Source organism: Thalassophryne amazonica, chromosome 2 (assembly GCF_902500255.1).
Source record: "Thalassophryne amazonica chromosome 2, fThaAma1.1, whole genome shotgun sequence".
NCBI classification, from domain to species: domain Eukaryota; kingdom Metazoa; phylum Chordata; class Actinopteri; order Batrachoidiformes; family Batrachoididae; genus Thalassophryne; species Thalassophryne amazonica.
This window is the reverse complement of record NC_047104.1, coordinates 42,753,178-42,778,021: the sequence shown is the minus strand read 5'-3', so window position 1 is coordinate 42,778,021 and position 24,844 is coordinate 42,753,178. Positions and strand designations below refer to the sequence as shown.

The 24,844-nt window shown below is 43.8% G+C and overlaps 1 pseudogene; it reads left to right on the top strand.

Moving 5' to 3' along the window:
- The first annotated feature begins 13,841 nt into the window (after positions 1 to 13,841).
- LOC117503578 overlaps positions 13,842 to 24,844 on the top strand; it is a 144,773-nt pseudogene continuing 133,770 nt past the window's right edge.

Sequence of the window (24,844 nt, the reverse complement as noted above, 5' to 3'; positions counted from 1 at the left end):
GGTTGAAGGATGGCAGCACTTTTCACTGAGAGCTAAGCTACTTGTTTGTTTTGACCTGCCTTCCCCCATAAAGTTTCCCGCAGATCAAACGTCAGTCAAAACATATCAAAGCAGTGAGGCCACAAATCTTAATACATTTGGTGGAATATTAAAACACATTGTCCTCATGAAAAAAATAACTCTTACACTCACAAATCAGTAAAATGTTTTAATAGCAATATGTGTACTAGCGTTATTTGTGTAATAATATAATTAGTAATGTATTATTAACCATAGTTTCATATGTTCAGCTCTTTAATTGGCTACAGATGGTGAGCTTAATGTTAATCACATCGCCAGTAAAAACCTTGAAGGAGACTTCTATGAAGCTCCAGACCAGGGGTATTCAACTCATTCCAGAAAGGGCTGAGAGGGTGCAGGTTTTCTTTGCAGCCACCCACTCCACCAGGTGATTTAACTGATTAACATCACTTTGAGCAGATGGAATCGGTTAATCAGTGAAATCACCCCTGTCCTAGACCAACACACCCCACGCTTCATTGATCTTTTCACGTCCAAAAAAAGGAGCTACATGACAAAAACTGACAGACTTGATGCAGCACATAAACTAGGTGGTAATACCCTCGTCACACATAGCCGGAATCACGCAGAATGGCGTGAGACTTATGAATCGGCGCACATCCCAAAAGTGTTGGATTCCAGTTCCAAAACACTCTGACAGCCATCTGTGAAAGTCCAAACAGTTGGTCAAAATCAGACAGCGTCCCCAAATGTGTTGCACATGTTCAAAACTCTCCGGGCGCTGTTGAGATGGGACACTTATCCAGCGGTGGTCTGAACACCATCTGAGTGCAATTTGCATATTCTTAAGGCAGCATAAACAGGTATCTGAAATGATTTGAGCTCGCATGAGGGAACCTCGAGATGGATCAGGCATGGCAATGCCTGCGGTATGACCTGCACATGCCACAGCCACAAAGGAACTGTTGATCGTTGATATGTATGTGGCATGCAGCCATCCATGTGCAGGCGATGTGAACACAGTGGAAACAACTGAAAGCACTGTGTCCACTGCGGGTCAATGTGTGGCACAGTGCATGGCGCTGCAGATCTGGACAGGCTGTTATATCCATAATAGACCTTACAGTACAGATAATATTCCTCCCCATGGGCAACATAAATAATGTGAAATATTGTGCCTATCAGATCTTTGACATCATAGCGGCTGTCGGGCAGGGGCGCACGGTGTCACATCTTACGTCAGAGGCTCAGAGCTGAACAGATCTCACTGCTGTAATAAACAAATTATTGTTTGATCAAATTTAATTCTCTCGGACATATGATGTGGAACTGTTTCACCATGACAACATATGAAACATGAAGAAGTGCATCAGGAGCCAGGACCACACAGCCTGTGGTGGAATGCTGGAAACAATGACGCCAAACATAAGTCTCATGGGATGATCCAAACACAAATCACCATGTAGAGTTGCATTGTGCCATGAATATAGTGGGAAAGCTCGCTGCAAACTGTTTTAAGCAAAGGTGTCCTTTGACTGTCAGCTATGCATGTGCACGCACACACAGCGTAGTTTAGCTGACAGTAAAACTGTCCACTGACAGCTGATCACATGCATGCACATGCATATGTGTGCACATATGTAGTGGCTTATTATGAAAACACACACACACACTGAGCAGTCATTTCCTCATGCCAGCACTTTTATTCACACACACACACACACACACACACACACACACACACACACACACATAGGTCAGTGAGCCTGGGGAAAAGAGGACAAGCGAAGGAGTGATTGAATGGGAGTGAGTGACTGCACAGATGGACACATATGGCGTGAGTCCGGTCCATACGTTGGTTGTTCTTTGATGTCCAGTACAGGTCCTGTGCAGAGGGAGGAACACAACGCTATGGTCTGTGTTTGCCATCCAGAAATTTGGAGATTCAGCAGTCTGCAGCAGCTTTTATGGCCATCTGACAGGATTCTGTGTCATCTACATACGTTTTAGATGCGATCTGACAGGTGTGGACGAGGCAGTCTGTCTGCATTCCAACACTGCTGGCCACGCCTCTTTTCCTCCCGACTGCATCGGATTATGCCAATATTTGCTGTGTTGGGCATGGCTCCGGCACTTTCTTGCTACGTGTGATGGGGGCTTAAAGATTCTGTTGTGTTTTTTTAAATTTTGAGTAATTTATACTCCAACACAATGGGTGGGTGTTGTGGACTACTCATCCAACACGTTTTTATGTGTCTCTCAGTCTGTCATTCGTAGTAATAAGAAAGTACAACAATATGGTAGTTTACACATTTCAAGTGAGTGTTTTTTTTTCTGCTCAATGAAATGCATGCACCGAGGCATTTCATTTGAAATATAATTAAAATGTTGAGTTTGTATTAACTCAAAGAATGTGTGGGATGTGTGAAATGAGGTATTTAGATATTACCAATTATACTAATAAACCTTGAATTGAATTGAATTTATTAGGCACATATATGCTTCACAAAAAAACCTCATACATAAACAAAAAAAACCTCACAGACATAGTTAAAAGAAAGAAAAGAAAAAAGACAACAATATATACATAGTAGTGCCCAAAAGGCATAGGCAGAAACAACGCTTATCAACACCTACACCCCCTCCATACAGTCAAATTAAACCAGGCTATTAACCAGGCTAACTTAAAGCACTGTCTCTAATATAAGCAAGCCTGCACTATTAGAGGAAATACAGAAAGGAATATCAAAAAATATTCTCCCCATCCCTCAAAATGCTACAAGGACCTTAATTTATATCTGCTCCCTCTGTATTTTCATTCACCAGATGTGACAGCACTTCACTCTGTTGTCCTCCAAGGCCTTCCTATTGTACTTGGTGACAACTCCAGTGAAGTATACAAGACTTGCTTTGTAAGTAACATATTGAAAGAAGAAAGAAACCTACTGGACATGCTGTTAAGGAATGCCACTCTTGTACCTGTTGAAGTACCATATTAATCTTAGATTATGGCCTGTTTCTTTTGTATTGTTTTTTGTTTTTTTTTTACTTTTTCTCTCTTGTGCTGCAGATCCATGTTGCAGCTTGATGTTGTGCTCCTGTTATCACAGAATGATTGCGTTTTTCTTGAATATGTTAGCATTAGTTGAGGTGATAGTTGGTATCTTTTAACCCTCTGGAGTTGTTTGACACATATCCGCGTCTCAAAATAGAGTACCTGATGTCCCACCAAGCGCTGAGTCCCCAGGTGGCCACTGCCTCCAGCTGTCAGATCTGGTACTGCTGGCAGAAAAAAAACAGACAGGTGATGGTGGGTGCGTGCACACCCAGCAAACAGTCAGAAACGGGTGGGAAACACCTCCACCTCTTAATCACAGTTTTACAGAGTTACGTGCAGATCCTGTCGGTATGATCGTCGCCTCCAACCGAGGCGCGGAGTACGCCAACTCCCCACACACGACTATTCTGTACAAACAGGTACGTCTGCAACAGTACTATTACACACAGAAGCAAAAGACGTTACTACTGATGTGTTGGTTCAGGCTGAGTAGTTTACCTGTTAGGTAGAACGATTTCTCGGCAGCGAGATGAAGATACTGCCCGGCCTTTATGGTGATGTGGTTGGTGATGATGAGTGACAGCTGGTGCTGATGATGAATGACAGCTGCCACTCCCGGTTGCTCCGGCGCCCTCTCGTGCCTGAAGCCCGCACTTCAGGCAGGGCACCCTCTGGTGGTGGGCCAGCAGTACCTCCTCTTCAGCGGCCCACACAACACTTCCAGCACATCAGCTTAGATAATCCCAATGATGTAAAATGCCTACGTAGTCATGACACACCATTATTATTTCTTTAGCAATATCAATAGTTTCCTGTGTGTCATACCAAGAAAGAAGAGTAACATATTAATTTTTTTTAAGAACTGTGTGTGCTTTTGTGCAGGTAATGCCAGCACATCTGCATTTTCAAGAATTTTCTGGTGCCCCATCTCACTGCAATCACCACAACACATAACCACACAGGGTCCTCAATGGCACCCATCCAGGCATACAGATCAATGACTGAGACAAAAGAACTAGAGGGCAAACTTCCTATTTGGTATAGCTGTTGCAAATATGCCACCATGAGGAACTATCCATCATCATGTAATGGGGCTAGAAGTGCTTGTGAAGAATGATAAACCCATGGAAAACAGTCACTCAGCAATGAAGCAAAACATAAAATTATCTGGTTGCAGACAATATCCGTAGACAGCTTTGAACAACCATTATGAACTGGGACTGTCAGCAGTATACCCTTAACTGCATTCTCTGAGTTACAACAATGTAATGCCTAACAGTCTGAATGTGCATGCAAAAATTCCTTAATCCATGTAACAGTCTTGCATACATCATCTTAAAAATGGATAAAATGAATATCCCTGCAAAATGGAAAATTTATTAATTTTGTGATCTTACTTGGTCCTGTTAAGAGTCATGGAGGGAGCTGGAGCCTATCCCAGTGGTCACTGAGTGAAAGACGGGGTACATCTGGGCAGGCCTCCAGTCTTTTGCAAAAAAGAAAGAAATAAAAGGAAAGTTCAAATATTCAGTTGTGAAATGATATTGCTTCCACCAGTTTTTCTTGATTAAAACAACCATAACATAGCTATAAGGCATTTCAACATCACAGATATTTGCCAACACCGTAGCACTAGATAAATTAAGTGATACAATGGTAAACAGATAAGCAAACTGGTTGAGTCAGTTTGAAGACTGCTTTGCTGACTCGCTGTAAGTTAACCCATTCAGTGATAGCAGCGCTGCTTCCTTGGTGGCATACTGTCAAGTGATAAGTCCAGCCTCTTGTTTTTCTGTAAATGGTAAATGGACTGCATTTATATAATGCTTTTCCATCTGCATCAGACGCTCAAAGCGCTTTACAATTATGCCTCACATTCACCCCGATGTCAGGGTGCTGCCATACAAGGTGCTCACTACACACCGGGAGCAATAGGGGATTAAAGACTTTGCCCAAGGGCCCTTAGTGATTTTCCAGTCAGGCGGGGATTTGAACCCAGGATCTTCTGGTCTCAAGCCCAACACCTTCTGTCTTTCTTTATGATGGCCATTTTTGCCCAGTTGGTGGTGTGCTCAAAAATGAGGCACCAACACCATAGCATGCCCTGAGAAGTATGTCACATGACCAAAAGTTTGAATAAATCTATTTGGAATACATTAAAATTATGCTTGAGGATTATGAACAAGTGCTTGAAGGCCTTGTCACACCTTGACAATTTTGCCTGTGTATTAAAAATATGCAGAAAATGCTGGCATACATCTAATACAGTTGTATGTACAACCCCAATTCCAGTGAAGTTGGGACATTGTCAAAAATGTAAATAAAAACAGAATACAATGATTTGCAAATCCTCTTCAACCTATATTCAATTGAATACACCACAAAGATGAGATATTTAATGTTCAAACTGATAAACTTTATTGTTTTTGTGCAAATATTTGCTCATTTTGAAATGGATGCCTGCAACACATTTCAAAAAAGCTGGGACAGTGGTATGTTTACCACTGTTTTACATCACCTTTCCTTCTAACAACACTCAATAAGCGTATGGGAACTGAGGACACTAATTGTTGAAGCTTTGAAGGTGGAATTCTTTCCCATTCTTCCTTGATGTACAACTTCAGTTGTTCAACAGTCTGGGGTCTCCGTTGTTGTATTTTGCACTTCATAATGCGCCACAGATTTTCAATAGGCAACAGGTGTGGACTGCAGGCAGGCCAGTCTAGTACCCTCACACTTTTACTACGAAGCCACGCTGTTGTAACACATGCAGAATGTGGCTTGGATTGTCTTGCTGAAATAAGCAGGGACGTCCCTGAAAAAGACGTTGCTTGTATGGCAGCATGTGTTGCTCCAAAACCTGGATGTACCTTTCAGAATTGTTGGTGCCACCAGAGATGTGTAAGCTGCCCATGCCATGGGTACTAACACACTTCCATACCATCAGAGATGCTGGCTTTTGAACTTTACGCTGGTAACAATCTGGATGGTCTTTTTCCTCTTTTGTCCAGAGGACACGACGTCCATGATTTCCAAAAACAATTTGAAATGTGGACTCATCAGACCACAGCACACTTTTCCACTTTGTGTGTCTGTCCATTTCAAATGAGCTCGGGCCCAGTGAAAGTGGCAGCGTTTCTGGATGTTGTTGATGTATGGCTTTCGCTTTGTATGGTAGAGTTTTAACTTGTACTTGTAGATGTAGTGACAAATTGTGTTAACTGACAGTGGTTTTCTGAAGTGTTCCTGAGTCCACGCGGCAAGATCCTTTACACAATGATGTCGGTTGTTAATGCAGTGCCGCCTGAGGAATTGAAGGTCACGGGCATTCAATGTTGGCTTTCTGCCTTGCCGCTTACGTGGAGAAAGTTCTCCAGATTCTCTGAATCCTCTGATTAGATTGTGGACTGTAGATGATGGTATTCCTAAATTCCTTGCAATTGAACATTGAGAAAAACTGTTGGACTATTTTTTCACGCAGTTGTTAACAAAGTAGTGATCCTCACCCCATCTTTGCTTGTGAACAGCTAAGGCTTTTGGGGATGCTCCTTTTACACACAATCATGACACTCCCCTACATTGAGGAAAATAAGTATTTGAACACCCTGCGATTTTGCAAGTTCTCCCACTTAGAAATTATGGAGGGGTGTGAAATTTTCATCTTATGTGCATGTCCAATGTGAGAGACATAATCTAAAAAAAAAAAAACAAAGAAAAAATCTGGAAATCACAATGTATGATTTTTTAATAATTTATTTGTATGTTGCGGCAAATAAGTATTTCAACACCTGTGAAAATCAATGTTAATATTTGGTACAGTAGCCATTAGTTTGCAATTACAGAGGTCAAACGTTTCCTGTAGTTTTTCACCAGGTTTGCACACATTGCAGCAGGGATTTTGGTCCACTCTTCCATACAGATCTTCTCCAAATCTTTCAGGTTTGGAGTTTCAGCTCCCTCCAAAGATTTTCTATTGAGTTCATGTCTGGAGAGTGGCCAGGCCACTCCAGGACCTTGAAAGGCTTCTTACGGAGCCCCTCCTTAGTTGGCCTGGCTGTGTGTTTGGAGTCATTGTCATGCTGGAAGACCCAGCCATGACCCATCTTCAATGCTCTTACTGAGGGAAGGAGGTTGTTTGCTAAAATCTCGCAATACATGACCCCATCCATTCTCCCTTCAATACGGTGCAGTTGTCCTGTCCCCTTTGCAGAAGTGCACCCCCAGAGTATGATGTTTCCACCCCCATGCTTCACAGTTGGGACGGTGTTCTTGGGGTTGTTATCATCCTCCAAATACGGCATGTGGAGTTGATACCTAAAAACTCTATTTTGGTCTAATCTCACCACATGACCTTCTCCCATGCCTCCTCTGGATCATCCAGATGGTCACTGGTGAACTTCAAACAGGCCTGGACATGTGCTAGCTTGAGCAGGGGGACCTTGTTGCCCTGCAGGATTTTAAACAATGACAGCATCATGTGTTACTAATGTAATCTTTGTGACTGTGGTCCCAGCTCTGTTCAGGTCATTGACCAGGTCCTCCTGTGTAGTTCTGAGCTTTCTCAGAATCATCCATACCCCACAAAGTGAGATCTTGCATGGAATCCCAGACCAAGGGAGATTGACAGTCATCTTGTGTTTCTTCCACTTTCTAATAAATAATCATATCAGTTGTTGTCTTCTACCAAGCTGCTTGCCTGTTGTCCTGTAGCCCATCCCAGCCTTGTGCAGGTCTACAGTTTTGTCCCTGGTGTCCTTAGACAGCTCTTTGGTCTTGACTATGGTGGACAGGTTGGAGTGTGATTGACTGAGTGTGTGAACAGGTGTCTTTTATACAGGTGACAAGTTCAAACAGGTGCAATTAATACAGGTAAAGAGTGCAGAATAAGAGGGCTTCTTAAAGAAAATTAACAGGTCTGTGTGAGCCAGAATTCTTGCTGGTTGGTAGGTGTTCAAATACTTATTTTCAGCAGTAACATACAAATAAATAAAAAAAATCATACATACGGATTTTTTTTTTTTGATTATGTCTCTCACAATGGACATGCACCTAAGATAAAAATTTCAGACCCCTCCATGATTTCTAAGTGGGAGAACTTGCAAAATCGCAGGGTGTTCAAATACTTATTTTCCTCACTGTATTTCCAATTAGGCGTTCTTTGAGCATCCATCAACTTTCCCAGCCTTTTGTTGCCCTGTCCCAACTTTTTTGAAACTTTTTGCAGGCATCCATTTCAAAATGACCAAATATTTGCACAAAAACAACAAAGTTTATCAGTTTGAACATTAAATATCTTGTTTTTGTGGTGTGTTCAATTGAATATAAGTTGAACAGGATTTGCAAATCATTGTATTCTGTTTTTATTTACATTTCACACAATGTCCCAAATTCATTGGAATTGGGGTTGTAAATGTTTGGCCACCCCTGATGATTTCCATGATTTTCCTTTATAAATCATTGGTTGTTTGGATCAGCAATTTCAGTTAAATTTATCATATAGCAGACGAACACACTGATATTTGAGAAGTGAAATGAAGTTTACAGGATTTACAGAAAGTGTGCAATAATTGTTTAAACAAAATTAGGCAGGTGATTAAATTTGGGCACCCCAACAGAAAAAAAATACATCATACAGAAATAATAGCCTCTAAACACTTCCTATAACTTCCAATGAGAGTCTGGATTCTGGTTGAAGGTATTTTGGACCATTCTGCCTTACAAAACATCTCAGGTTTGCTGGTTTCCAAGCATGGGCAGCCCACTTAAAATCACACCAGTTTTTCAATAATATTCAGGTCTGGGGATTGAGATGGCCATTCCAGAATGTTGTACTTGTTCCTCTGTATGAATGTCTTAGTAGATTTTGAGCAGTGTTTAGGGTCGTTGTCTTGTTGAAAGATCCAGCCCCAACGCAACTTCAGGTTTGTCACTGATTCATGAACATTGTTCTCAAGAATCTGCTGATATTAACTGGAATCTAAATGACCCTCAACTTTAACAAGATTCCCAGTACCTGCACTGGCCACACAGCCATACAGCATGATGGAACCACCTCCAAATTTTACTGTAGGTATCAAGTGTTTTTCTTGAAATGCTGTGTTCTTTTTCAGCCATGCATACCGCCCCTTGTAATGTCCAAATAAGTCAATTCTAGTTTAATCAGTCTACAGCACCTTATTCCAAAATGAAGCTGGCTTGTCCAGCTGTGCTTTAGCATATCTCAAGCAACTCTGTTTGTGGTGTGTAGGTTGAAAAAGCTTCCTCTGCATTACAGCATCTTTGTGCAAAGTGCGCTGTATAGTTGAACAACGCACAGCAACACAGCATGATCATGCTGTAGGTCTTTGTATAATAAAGATGAGACGGACGCTGAGGTAAGTACAGCATACACTTTACTGACCGTCATCGGAACTCCCTTTTCAGCCACACACCGCAATGCATTCTGGGTAGCGTAGTCTACCCCGCTACATCTCCTCCTTTTAGCTAAGCACATCAACCATGTAAATGTCTCTGGAATTATTTTCTTTACATATTAAACTTTCTTATGGTTTATTTTATCAAAACACATTTCTCTCTTAACCCCTGTATTAGACTGAAACATTCAGATTACATTTCTCTCTTAAACCATGTAATCCATATCAGAACCTGTAAATGTAAACCTCAAATGTAAACCATGAACCATGTTACAGCTGTAATACAAACTAAACAGACATCTCATTCACATTCCATATATTGTTTTCTTTCTTGTTTTTCTTTTTTTTTTCTACACAGGTCAAGCCTCTCTGGAGCCTTGGAAACTCTGCCTGACTTGGTGGTGGTTACAGAGGGATTCTCCGTGGCTCTCAAGTGAAGTCTGTTTCTCCTTAGAACCCCCTTGTCAGTTTCCACCAAGTATGATCTTGGCATGTCTGCAGTCCCCAGCACAGTCCCTGGATATTTCTCTGTGGTGATCCACACCTTTTGTCCTGCATTGAGCTCTTGAAGTGGTCTGGCCCGGTGGCGACGATTGTAGTGTGAAGCTTGTTTACATTGTCCTTCCTCATCCTCCCTGCGGAAAGCCTCCAAGTCAGGCCATTTTGGCGTGAGCTGACCTGAAGACTGTGGGAGGGATGTGCGCAGGTGTCTTCCCATAAGTAGTTGTGCAGGTGAGTATCCATGCTCTAATGGTGTGGCCCTGTATGCTAGGAGTGCTCTGGTTTGGTCGGTGTCCTTTTTCCACAGACCTTTGATTGTCTGCACGGCACGTTCAGCCTCGCCATTTGCTTGTGGGTAGCGAGGGCTGCTCGTGACATGTGCAAAGCAGGCCTCTTTTGCAAATGCTCTGAATGTCTCTGAAGAAAACTGTGGTCCGTTGTCAGATACCACAGTCTCCGGGTATCCATGACGTGTGAAAGCATCCTTCACAGCACGAACAGTGGCTTCAGATGATGTGGTCTTGAGCTCTGCGACCTCTATGTATCGTGAGAAGTAATCGACGATGAGAAGGTAGGTCTTGTTTGCCCACTCAAACATGTCCATTCCGACTTTTTGCCAGGGCCTATCAGGGACACGTGACTGCATGAGGGGTTCTCTGTGCAGTGTTCTGTATCTCTGACACATTTCACACCTGTCTACAGTCTCTTTGTGTGGAGATACCTGGCCACCACACAGAAACTTGAGCTCTGGCCTGGCATTTGGATATTCCTTGGTGACCTTCATGGAATTTGCTCATTATTTCACCTCGGAGTGTCTGGGGAATGACTATTCTATCCCCTCTCATCAGAAGTCCTCCTACAATGTGTAGCTCTGCCCTGACTTGCCAGTAGGGTGTGATGTTGGAACTCACCCTGTGTTTCTGTGGCCAAGTTGTTTGACAGTAGTGTGTCACTGTTTTGCATGTGTCATCTGTTTGTTGTACCTGCTTGATTTCTGACAGCCGTGAGTCTGTAACCGGCAGCAAAGACACAACAGCATCCACGAACACCTGGACTTCCTTTTCCAGCTGCAGGTCGTCCGCCGATGGAGGGTCACTCAGTGGAGCTCTGGACAAAATATCGGCAGTGATGAGGTTTTTGCCTGGCACATGAACAATGTCGTAGTCATACCTGAGGAGTCTCAGTTGAAATCTCAGAACTCTGGGGGGGAGGTCATCCAAACCTCTGCTGCTCAACAGAGGGATCAGGGGCTTATGGTCTGTCTGCAGAGTGAAGTGCAGTCCTAGCAGGTATGGGGTCAGTCTCTCACACGCCCACGTCGCAGCCAGCGCCTCTTTTTCAATTTGCGCATAGCGCTTCTCTGTCAATCCCCTTGAGATGTATGTGACAGGTTGCCAGGACCCATCTGCTTGTTTTTGTGTAAGGACAGCACCTATTCCATATGGTGATGCATCTGTGGCCACTTTTGTCTCTGCTGTGTTTGTGTACTGAGCAAGCGCTTTTGGTGAACTAAGTCCCTTTTTCAGCTTTTCGAAAGCAGTACGCTGCGGTTCATCCCAGACCCACTTGTTTTTGTCTCTCAGCAGGTCTTTGAGTGGCATTGTGATGGTGGTCATCTGAGGTACAAACTTGGAGAGGTAGTTTGCCATACCCATAAGACATCTCACATCTTCCATGCATGTAGGCTCAGGCATCTGTAGGATAGCCTTCACCTTGTTTGGGTCTGGCTCAATTCCTTTTGAGGACACCTTGTGTCTGACGAATGTGATGTTCTCGTGTGAAAACTCACACTTCTCATTAAGCGTAAGTCCTTCCTCCTGTATCTTCTGCAGCACACGGTGTAGTCTCTCGTCGTGTTCCTGTCTGTCTCGTCCATACACCAACACATCATCTGCATGACACAAGACCCCCTCAAAACTCTCGAACATCTGTGACATTCTTCTCTGAAAATGTTCGGGAGCAGATGCAATTCCAAACGGGAGTCTGTTGAAAAAGTATCTCCCAAATGGAGTGATGAAGGTTGTGAGGGCCCTAGAGTCTGGAGTTAACGGAATCTGCCAAAATCCTGACCTTGCATCCAGTTTTGTGAAAACTTTGGCATCTGACATCATTGCCAGTGTTTGGTCTACAGCAGGCAATATGTGGCGCTCTCGCTTCACTGCTGCATTCAGATGTGTGAGATCCACACAGATTCTCAGTTTGTCTTTCTTTGGTTTTGGCACCACTACCATGCCAGAACACCAGGCTGTTGGCTCAGTCACCTTCGATATGATCCCCATACTTTCCATTCTCTCAAGCTCTTCATGTACTTTGTCTCTGAGTGGAAGGGGTACTCTGCGGGGAGTTGACAGTGGATGGGGTACAGCTCCTTCTTCCAGTTCGATGTGGTATGGTTCTTTCAGGTTTCCTAGCCCTTGGGTGCTGGGTAAAGTGCCTTGAAGTCAGTATCTGACTGTGTCACTTCATTGACTCTGTGCACCAGCCCCATGGCTTGTATGGCTGGCAGACCCAAAAGTGGTTGTGTCAGCCCCTCCATGACATACACCCATTGCTCTGTGGATCAGCCTTTTGCACACAGTTTGCTCTGGAAGCAGCCCCTAACTTTCAGCACATTTTGTCCTGGGCCCACTAATCTTTTCAGCAGCTTCTGTAGCTGACCATCTCTCTCTGGATTGAAGATGCTTTGTGGTATGGAGGTCACGTCTGCACCCGTGTTGATTTTGAAGTTGACTGCGTCTCCATTCTTAGTGACCTTCTCCATCCATGCTTTGGTGGTTGTTGTAGACACTTCCCCTAAGAATGCATAGTCTGAATCGCTGTCTGACAGTTCTTCTGTGACAGTATACCCTGCTTGATCATTGCGACAGACCACAGCATAATGTCCTTTCCTGTGGCACTTACGACATTCCACATCTCTGGCTGGGCAATCCTTCCATGTGTGTTTTCGTCCCCCACATCGACCGCATTCTTTGTCACTAGGTGCATCACACGTTTGGGGCCTTTGTTTCCCTATCTGTTGAAAGTTCTTTCCTCTTCTCATTGTTTTGATTGCATCCATGTTTGACTGGACTGATGCACCGTGTAGTATTGCCTGTTGTTTCTTAACAGTCTCACTTTGTCTCACTTGATCTATTGCTTTTTGTAGCGTCAATTCAGAGTCCATTTGGAGCTTTTCAGATAATTTTCTGTCTCTTATCCCGACCACAATTCGGTCTCTGATGAGCTCCTACTTCAGTAAGCCAAATTTACAGTGTTCTGCTAGCTTGTGAACTTCGGTGATGTAAGTTTGTGAACTCTCCCCTTCTTGCTGGCATTGCATATTAAACTGTGCCCTTTCGAAAATCACATTGTGTTTGCCTATGAAATCTTTTTTCATCACTGCTTTAACTAAGGCATATTTCTTTTTCTCTGCAGTAGTGATTGGCAGGATACTGAGGATATTGTCAGCCGGATCCCCCATAGCATATAGGAGAGCATTTACCTGATATTCCTCGTCTTGGTCGCGTAATCCGGATGCAACATGGAATCTATCCAATCTTCGGATCCATCTCGGCCAGTCATACAGTCTTGAGAAGTCGAATGGTTCTGGCTGTGTTATTTGTACTGAAACTGCCATGCCGAGTCTTTTCTGTTTCATGTTTTGGAATGGCTAGTAAGCTCCCTGTAGCTTAGCTGAGTTTCCCGCTCACCGGCTTGTACAGCATCACTGGCACTCCCCTCGCTTTCGTGTGCATGCCAAACTCCACCGTTTCTAGCGGGTATATCCCACTTTCGTCGTGTCCGCAAATGACTTAGCTTTTCATCTAACTCCGTCTAGGAGATATGTGTCCTTTGCCACTTCTGACACCATGTATAATAAAGATGAGACGGATGCTGAGGTAAGTACAGTGTACACTTTACTGATCGTCATCGGAACTCCCTTTTCAGCCACACACCGCAATGCATTCTGGGTAGCGTAGTCACACCACAATGTATTCTGGGTAGCGTAGTCTACCCCACTACAGTCTTTGGAGCAGGTCTGTGGGTTGACTATGACTGTTCTCACCATCCTTCGCTTCAGATATCTGAGTTTTTCTTGGCCTGCCACTTCGGGTCTTAAGTAGTCCTGTGCCTGTGGTCTTCCATTTCCTCACTATGTTCCTCACAGTGGAAACTGACATCTTGCATCCTTCCTCTAAACCATGATGCTGAATAATCTTTTGTTTTCAGGTCATTTGAGAGTTGTTTAGAGGCTCCCATGTTGCCACTCATTACAAGAGATGCAAAGAGGGGAAACATTTGCAAATGGCCACCTTAAATACCCTTTCTCATGATTGGATTCAACTGTGCAAGGAGGTCAAGGGTCAATGAGCTTACCAAACCAATTTTGTTTTCCAATAATTAGTGCTAAATGTATTCAAATTAAAGAAATGACAAGGCTGCCCAAATTTATGCACCTGCCTAATTTTGTTTAAATAATTATTGCACCCTTTTTGTAAATACTAAAAAGTTCATTTCACTTCTAAAATATCTGTTTCATCTGCTATATGATATATTTAACTGAAATTTCTGATCCAGACAACCAATGATTTATAAAGGAAAATCATGAAAATTATCAGGGGTGCCCAAACCTTTGCATACAACTGTATGGGTAAGTTTTTTGTAAGTTAAGAGTACGTTGATGCACGCTGGCAATTTGTTGGCAATTTGCTGGCAATAGCAAGGCACACTGGCAATAGCACAGCGAGTTCATCAGAAAATTTTGTGTATGCCCAATATTTTTGACGCATGCCAGCATATGACTCATATGTCCCACATATATGGACCATAAGCTGTAGGTACTAAGTTATGCAATTGTTGACACATGTTGTAAGTTACTCATAAGTACAAATATGTTTAGATCATGTCTAGCATATTCAAAACTTATGAGTAACTTGCTTTGAACCTATGTGTAAGTTTTCTCTAATGCACATTTACATATGTAAACATATTTGACGTCTGCATACATTTGACAACCAATGAACTAACTGTATTCGTCAGCTACCCTATAATGGCATATTGTGCATTTCCACAACAGGTACCAAAATAACCATCTTGTACCGTACCATTTTTTCAGCACCTTTTGGCTGGGGAAGAAGTCCCTCAGTGGTTTGTCTGCTCCCGGTGCATTTCTCAGCCTGGACCAGAGAACATTGGCACTTTGTGCCACATCAATGAAATTAAGGTATTTTAAATGCTGAAATAGTCACAGTGCCTCATTCATTTTCATGAGCATTTACCACAGACATCAGTTGATTCTTTAGCAATCTGTATGCAATGAAAATAAATCCCATGATCCACCAAGACAAAAATTAAAAAATCTACACGCTCTGCCTACCAAACAAAAAGATTCTGCTTGCAGTGTAAACACAAGCCAAGTCAGATGTATCCGTGCTGACCCGTACCATACCATGCCATGCCAACCTGGACCACCCGCTGGAAACGGGCCTGTCACCCTACGCTGGCTAAATCGACAAGGTGTGACAGGCCCATAAGCAAACATTAAAGTGGATATGTGATAAATTATGTTGTGAGTGTCCATCCCAATCCCATTGTTTGGACCTGCTGTGTTTGAGGGCAATACCAGCACCTAAAAGTGGAAAAATCAGAACACGTTCCAAACAAAAATGCAGTACATTTTCTTTTTTGTTCATGTTGGTCTCAACTCAACCTAAACAAACAGTGATGCATACACTGCATGGATGTGCACTCCACAGTATAAAGGTCATGTAAATATACTGCAACGGTGTTTTTTTTTTAACTTCATCATATGCCCTCTGTGTGGCTTCAATGTAAAGTCATTCATACCAATTAATCATAAATATTTTGATGATTAATATGTGCTTTAGATCATCCATTGTGGCTTCTTGGTTGTTGAGATATGCAAAAATATTTTTTTTCAGATCATATTTTCCTTATGGCCCCTTCACATGTAGCGCGAAATTTGGACGGCATTTGGATGAACATGGCGAAACAGCGCAAAACAGTTCCAAATTAGCACACAAAACATTGCCCCAACGAGCAGGCATGCACGAACCCAGTGTGCAAGTTTGTGCATGCGCCCGTGTCCATCAAGCAGGAACAGCGCCTTTCAAAACCTCTGATGTGCAGTCAGTGACTTTACCACTGAGCTACGGAGCTGTTCTTTGAAAGCTGTGGGAAGCTGCATCATATCAGGAAGGACATGGAAGTATTACAAACTAGAGACATTCATCACGAAATGCCCCGCGTGCAGTATTATTTTCCATGTGCAAGTGGTAAGTGCAGTAATATGTACTTACATGGGGTGGGTATTTGGTTGAAGCCTTATGTGTTTGATGTAAACTGGGATATACAATGAAAAAACTGGAGATTGGCATACTATTTATTTAAAGGATGTGACAAACAGTGACCATAAAAAGTCGGTCATGGTCGCCAGCCTTCAAAACAAATGCAACCACTGGTGACCTTGAAACAGAGGTCAAGGTCACTGGCCTTCGAACCCATACGAAGTACTCCTCCAAGGCATGTACCCACCAAGTATGAAGTTTCTACAAGCAAAAGGTGCCGAGCTACGTTTTGGCAAAGGTTTTGACAGTTGTGACCATTGGTGACCTTGAAAAGTAGGTCAAGGTCACTGGCCTTCGAACCCATGTGAGGTACTCCTCCAAGGCATGTACCCACCAAATATGAAGTTTCTGCGAGCAATAGGTGCGTAGCTACGTTGTGGCAAAGGATGACAGTTGTGACCACTGGTGACCTTCAGAAGTAGGTCAAGGTCACTGGCCCTCGAACCCATGCAAAGTACTCCTTCAAGGCATGCACCCACCAAATATGAAGTTTCTGTGAGCAATGGGTGCCGAGCTACGTTGCGGCGAACAAATTGCGCCCAGACAGATGGACGGACGGACGGACGGACAGACGAACTTACGGAAGGACGGACGGACGGACAACCTGGATGCTATATGTTGGTGGTGCTATATGTAGGTTGGTGGGTACATGCCATAAAAAAAATAAAATCCCACACCATATAAAACACAGCATTTATCAAGCAAGCAATACAAATATGATCCATCTGTTCCTCTGGTGATGACCCATGGTCACAGACATACAGTCATGAAATGACATGAATGAAAAGCAGTGTGCTCTGATGTCCACAACTACTGGTCAGGTGCGTTCAGTCACCACGCGTGTCTTGTGGATGGCGCTCCACAGCACACACACCATGTCATGTGAAACAGCTCATGTGGTTGCCGTGACGGTCAGATCGCCCGCTGCGTGTTCTGATCTGATGGTCCGTTTCAACCTGGGGGCTGTCAGTGTCCGCTCCGTGCACACACACGCTTGCTGCAGCTTGTCGCCACCACAGCGATGTATGTTTTTATGTATCTCTGCGTAAATACAGCAGCAACCAGACACATGTGCCTCACAGTGGACAGTTGTTTGTCCATGACTGTCCAAACACAGTATGTGTTGTCCATCTGGAATGTCCAGAATGACAGATCACCACAGCTGCTTCTGTTGGAAGCCACGCCTCCCGTAAGTGGAGCGCACACACCCACGTTTGTGTGTGTGTTTGCAAAGTCACACTCGTGGGGAACCTAGACAGATTTCACAGCAGTATGACAGTGATTGTCTGCAGTCTCTTTGTCATGCCTTGAGTACGACTGGCCACACATTTTCTAAGTGCCATGCGAGCAGTGTTAGGTGTTCATGTGTGTCACCTGGAATTTGGCCGGCACCTGCCCGGAGAGGGTGCGATGGGTTCGCACAGCACATACTTTGTCTTTCAGGTGCTTGTGTGTGCACATAGTTGTAGCAACAGGTGTACAATTCATTGGCAACAGGGACGACATTACATGGTTTGCACATGATTCTTGCGTCATGCGCACTAAGTGTGGACTTCATCCAAACTTCGCACTGTGTGAAGGGGCCCTTAACCTTGACTTCAGACATGTGCCCAAACATTTATTCAAGTCCAGATATCTATCCAAGTAATATTGTGAGGTGGCAGAATTCTAACACAAGATGGAACTCTACATTATATGTTAGTGATTGGTATAGCTCCCCTGTAGTTGATCTGTGTAATTGTATGTCCTCTTAAGAATGTGGAATGTTCCAGACTGACTGTCTATATAAGGAGCAGGTGTGGTGATGAGTGGGGGGTGGCAGTCTTCAGACAAAGGGAACGCTGAACCTGCATCAGACTGTCTTGGGTGAAGCACTGTTTGATCTAAGGAAAGAACTGCTGCCAGTGAACTTGATGAACTTTGGAGACCCTGAGGAAATATGACTTCACTGTCTTGGTCAGAGTTTGGTTTAGGCACTGTTAAGAGTCACAGCAGCTCACTTTAATATTCTGTATTTGCTACTTGTTGTTTGTCCAATTATGGTTTTATTAAATTACAAAGTGGATATTCAATTCAGAAACCTAGACCTTTGTCAGTCATCATTGCTGTTGATGTGTCCATGACAATATTCCCACCAAGTTTGAAGAGAATCCTTCCAGCCATTTTTTTAGTTATCTTGTCTGCACACACACACACACGCCAGTGAAAATACCCTGATATTGCCACTTTGCTGAAACGCAGGGTAAATATTGCTAAAAAACAACTGATTAAGTCATCTGATTTGGCTGTCTTTATGCTGAAACTAGTTCGTTTTACATCATGGACCAAAATATCAGGAAAACAATGTGAAACTTGCTCAAAGTGAACATCAGTGAACAAGACTCTAATGGGTATTAACGCTGACAGAAAGTAACCCTGGAGGAATTAATCTCTGAACTCAGCCACCAGCCACAATTTAATTAAAACAAATACGAACAGCCAGCTACAGCGGTTCATTGTAGAGTTCGAACAGGCGTATGTTCTTCATCTGTTCTCCCAGCACCAAACGTTTAGAGCATAAAAGAAACAAGAAGGTGCTGCATGTTGTCCCTTGTTGCCTTCTGTGCAAAGCCTGGAGACAGCTTGAAGCTTTTCTTCATCTTGTTTCTGTAATCTGTGTCGGTGGGGACTCTCATCTAGTGTGGGGAGCTGAGCAGCAGGGTACAAGATGAGCAGTCTCTGAAATGACTTCTCTCTTCACCTGCAGCTGGATAAAAGCAGAACTGGATAAAGGTTTGATAAAGATGGCAAGCCTCTGACGTACCAGAGTTTGTGATGTCACAACAAAATCTGACAAAATCTTGGTCCATGTAACTTTGTTTACTGGTCAAATCAGATTGTTTAAAAGTCAAACTCACCAGGAGCAAAAAAGAAAAGAGTCCACAACTCCCAGTGGCTGAAGCAGCAGTCCATGAAAGGTTACTTCCCCAGTTACAGCCAGTACACATTTACAGGAGGAGACTGGCGTTGTGTGTTTGCCGCTCCTCTGGTTTTTCTCCAGTTTTCTCGTTTGTAACTTCGTTTTTAGTGGCTTGAGTGTAATTTTTTTATTTGAATATGTACTTGGCGTGGTTCTTGGTTCTTCAGTGTGCATTTTTAACCATTTTTGATTGTCTAGTGCCTTTTTTGCATTGCATGACGCCACACTTTGCTCCTTCGGCTAGCGCGATGCTAAGCTACTCTGCAGCTACGGAGCCTGAACAACAATAATGTCCCTCGGGACATTCTTGCTATCAGAGAACTTGGTTTGCTCTACTGACGTCGCTGCGTCCACAGAGGCTCCCGGAGAAAGTTTGTATTCCATTGGACTGGGTTGTCTGTGCCGGTTATCTAGTCAGCTGAGCGCATCGGTGCTCGGCGCTCCCCTCATCAGAGTGCTGCAGCTTCTGGTAGTTGTAGTCCTGATGTGATGACAGCGGTTTCTGACACTCTCCGGGCACTGGATGGAAAACATGGAGTGGATTTTAAGATACTCAGGCCTATTTAAAGATGTCAGTCTGTCAACCCGACAGAAGTTTTCAGTTTGGGTCTCATTAACATCAGATCACTGTCCTCGACATCCCTGTTGATTAACGATCTAATTATGGATTATCACTTGGATATGATTGGGTTATGTGAAGCCTGGCTCAAATCCACAGCTGTTCTTCCTCTGAATGAGGGCTGCCCACCAGGGTACACATTTAGTTACGTCTCGTGGTGCGAAGCAAGGCGGGGGTGTTGCTTTTATTTATAAATCCAGGTTTACCTTATTGACTGTTGGGGGTCATAAATATAATTCGTTTGAGCATCTGACTCTCCGCTCTGCCCATGATGCTACATATTGTCAGGGTCAGAAGTATGGAAATCAGTCATGTTATTTTGTCACTGTTTATAGGCCTCCCGGCCCATATTCTAAATTCTTAGAATTCACTAGCCTGTCAGCTAGTGCGGACATTTTGATTATTGGTGATTTTAACATTCATATAAATAAGCCCTCTGATCCTCTTTGCAAGTCATTTATGGAACTTGTGGATGTGTTAGGATTCCAGCAATGCATTCAGGACTCAATGCACATTAGTGGAAATACACTTGATTTGGTTCTCACACGTGGCCTTGCTGTCATGAACATCGACATTTTGCCTCTTGCCTTGGTGGTCTCTGACCACTCATTTATTAGGTTTGCATTTATGTTGCCACGTTTAGTGGACCGAAAGCCTTGTCTATCTCTGCGGCGACGCATTAATCTCTCAACTATGACTGAACTCGAAGCCAGACTGCCTGAAATTTTGGCTTCAGGGTTGGAGAATGTTCAATCAGTGGATAGTCTTGGGGATGGCTTGAATTCAGTGCTCAAGGCTACACTGGATAAGGTTGCACCTCCTCTTTTAAAGCCACGCCTTCCCAAGGCGCAGTCGCCTTGGTTCAATGGTTACTTGCATTACCTTAGGCAGAAGGCTTGAGGTTTGGAACAGAAATGGTGTAGTTCTAAATTAGAGGTGTTCCACCTTGCATGGTGTGATGCTGTCTTAGATTATAAGCATGCACTACTGGCTACAAAGCGTGCCTATTATTCTGATTTGATCAATAAAAACAAGCATAACTCAAAGTTTTTGTTTGAAACTGTAGCATTTCTCATTAATGGACGGCCACCTCTTATTCACTCTCCCTTTTCAGCACAGGACTTATTGGACTATTTCGAGAAGAAAATTGAGGATATTAAGTTGACCATATCTCAACAGGCTTTGGTCCAACCACCACATACTGCTATGGAGGTGGATATGCCCACTGAGGTGTTACCCAGATTTACAGATTTTGATGGTATCTCACTAGGCGCGTTGACGAAGCTCGTGATATCTACTAAAAGCACAACCTGCTTATTTGATCCCATACCAACAAAACTGTTTAAGCTGCATTTACACATAACGACGACAAGTCACAAATGCCATGAAGTGTACATTCTTGGCCGCTGATCACGAATGTGATGATTCGGGGCAGAGGCGTCAGGTCTCATCAGGAAATGCTGCAACCTGTTACCACACGTTACGATTAATGGCACGTGTTGCTGGAGAATTATCAGGAACCATTACGCCGGTCAAGAATAGTGTTCCACGTTGTTGTGTGCTGTTGCGCGCTATTGCGCGTAACAGCGCATTGTTAAGTTCTGTCACGTTGTGAACAAGGTGAATTGTCTCCACACACACACACACCCATATTCATCCAACTGTTGCTAACAATTCATATTGCTCCAGTTTTTCAGAAGAACTTTGTGACTGCATGCGTAGTTGGGCTCTGTGTCATGGAGTGGTGCAGAGAAGAGGAGGAGACGGACAGAGCCAGATGTGTGGCTTCACGCGGCTCTCATCTCGTGCATTTTCCCAAACATCAGGCACATGCAGCAGGTGGAACACCTGCAGGAGCGCACTGAGGAGCACTGAAATGAGATTTTTAGCCGACTTGGTGTCGGCAATCAAACTGAATGGGGTGCAGCAGGGTTTAATTGTGCGCACGCTTCTTCCTCCGCCGAACTGGAGGGGATGCAGAGATGTCTGGCTGGACGTGAGGCTCCCCTCGCTCCTCTGGTTCCTCTGGCTCAGACTCGTTCTCCCGCTCATCGGTTACAATAGCAGGTGGGACACCTGCCGAAGCGTCCTGAGGAGCTTCAGCAGGAACTGTGGAACGACACTTGGCTGACTTTGTGTCACTGTTCCTCTTCAGGATCCTGCATCAAACTGAACCCTGTGAAGCTGAGTTTAATTGTGCGCACGTAACAGAAAACTGATTCGTGGTGGTGCGCAGTGAAATGTGACGCCGCGTTACAAGTCGTGTCAAAACTTGAAGGTTTCCGTGTCACTTCGTAATAACGCGTGACAGTTTGGGCTCCAAGAACCATCACAGGAACCACTACAAACGCTGTCACGTTCTATTAAGTATCACTACTCATCAAGATGGATCAATACGCTCAGTTACGACCTGATTAAGGTGCGTTTACACATAAGCAAGACGCGTTACGAATGTCATTTTTCTGTCATTCGTGACACATTCCTGACATTCTTAATGTGACTTAACGCATCTGAATAGGTTTCTTAATAGTGCGTGCTGGTGCGTGATATTCTTGATATTCGTGGAGCATGTTTTTGCCTGTCAAAAAATCTTCCACGAATGTCACACACCACCCTCATTTCGTCTCACGTCGTGGAGGTCGCAACTGAGCGTATTGATCCGTCTTGATGAGTATTGATCCTTAATAGAATGTGACAACGTTTGTAGTGGTTCCTCTGATGGTTCTTGTAGCCCAAACTGTCACGCGTTATTACGAAGTGACACGAAAACTGTTAAGTTTTGACACAACTTGTAACGCGGCGTCACATTTCACTGAGCGCCACGACAAATCAGTTTTCTGTCACGTGCGCACAGTTAAACTCGGCTCCAAATGTCGGTCGACAGTTCCTGCTGAAGCTCCTCAGGACTCTCCTGCAGGTGTTCCACCTGCTGTTGTAACCGATGAGCGGGAGAACGAGTCTGAGCAACCAGAGGAGCGAGAGGAGACTCACATGCTGCCTGACATCTCTGCACCTCCTCCAGTCCGGCGGAGGAAGAAGCGTGCACACAATTAAACCCTGCTGCACAACATTCAGTTTGATTGCTGACACCAAGTCGGCTAAAAGTCAAATTTCAGTGCTCTTCAGCGCGCTCCTGCAGGTGTTCCACCTGTTGCATGTGCCTGATGTTTTGGAAAATGCACCAGACGAGAGCCGCATGAAGCCACACATCTGGCGCTGTCCTCCTCCTCCTCTCTGCGCCACTCCATGGCACAGAGCCCAACTACGCATGCAGTCACAAAGTTCTTCTGAAAAACTGGAGCGATCTGAATTCGGTTGGATGAATATGGGTGTGTGTGTGGAGACAATTCACCTCGTTCACAACATGACAGAACTTAACGATGTGTTGTTACGCGCAATAGCGCGCGATAGCGCGTAACAACGCGGAACACTATTCTTGACCGTGCGTAATGGTTCCTGATAATTCTCCAGGAACATGTGCCATTAATCGTAACGTGTGGTAACAGGTTGCAGCAGTTCCTGAGGACACCTGATGCCTCTGCCCCGAATAATCACATTCGTGATCAGCGGCCAAGAATGTGTACTTCGTGGCATTCGTGACTTGTCGTCGTTATGTGTAAACGCAGCATTAAGGACCTGTGGCCCATTCTTCGGGTGACTCTGCTGGAAATTATAAATCTCTCATTAACTTCTGGATCTGTTCCTAAATGTTTCAAGTCTGCAGTGATTAAACCATTACTTAAGAAATCCAGTCTCAACCCTAGTGTATTGAAAAATTATGGACCGATATCAAATCTATCATTTTGTTCTAAAATCCTGGCAAAAGTGGTTTCGCAACAGCTCGTGGGACTACCCCACTGAGAATAATCTTTTTGAGCCATTGCAGTCTGCCTTTAGAAAATATCACTCCACAGAGATAGCACTTATTAAAGTTGTGAATGACCTTTTGCGAGCAATGGACTCAGATACCACTACAGTCTTGGTGCTGCTGGATCTTAGTGCTGCATTTGATACTGTGGATCATCACATTTTCCTCGATAGGCTAGAGAATCATTTTGGGATTACTGGAACTGCCCTTGCATGGTTGATATCATATCTGTCCAGTTGTTCTTACTGTGTATTGTGTAATGGCACTTCCTCTGATCATAGGGACATGAAGTTTGGGGTTCTGCAGGGATCCATTTTAGGCCCCCTGCTTTTTTCCCTTCATGTAGCACCCCTTGGGAATATATTTCGATGCTTTGGGATTCCCTTTCATTGCTATGCTGATGACACTCAGTTGTACATGCCAATAACTGCTGGTAATCTCATTCACATAAAATCTTTGGAAGATTGCCTTGCATCAGTAAGAAGTTGGATGTCTAGTGACTTCCTACTTTTAAATTCTGATAAGACTGAAGATATGGTTCTTGGTCCAATGAGGTATCGGCATCAATTTGATCAGAAAGCACTTAGCTTAGGTTCGTGTGTTATACATCATACGGATAAAGTGAAGAACCCTGGAGTAATTTTTGATCCTACGTTGTCCTTTGACCTCCACATTAGAGACATTACAAGGACTGCTTTGTTCCAGTTACGAAATATAGCGAAGATTGGTCCCATCCTGTCTATGGGCTGATGCTGAGACTTTGATTCATGCATTTGTCTCTTCTAGATTGGACTATTGTAATGCTCTATTTTCTGGTTTACCGTAGTCCAGGATTAGGGGTCTTCAACTTGTTCAAAATGCTGCTGCCAGACTTTTGACACAAAGCAGAAAGTTTGACCACATTACACCCGTTTTGGCATCCCTGCATGTGGCTTCCAGTTGCTGCAAGATTAGATTTTAAAGTACTGTTATTAGTTTATGAACTTGTTCATGGACTTGCACCTCCCTATCTGGCTGACCTGGTAAGCCCCTATGTACCAGCTCGGGCCCTGCGTTTA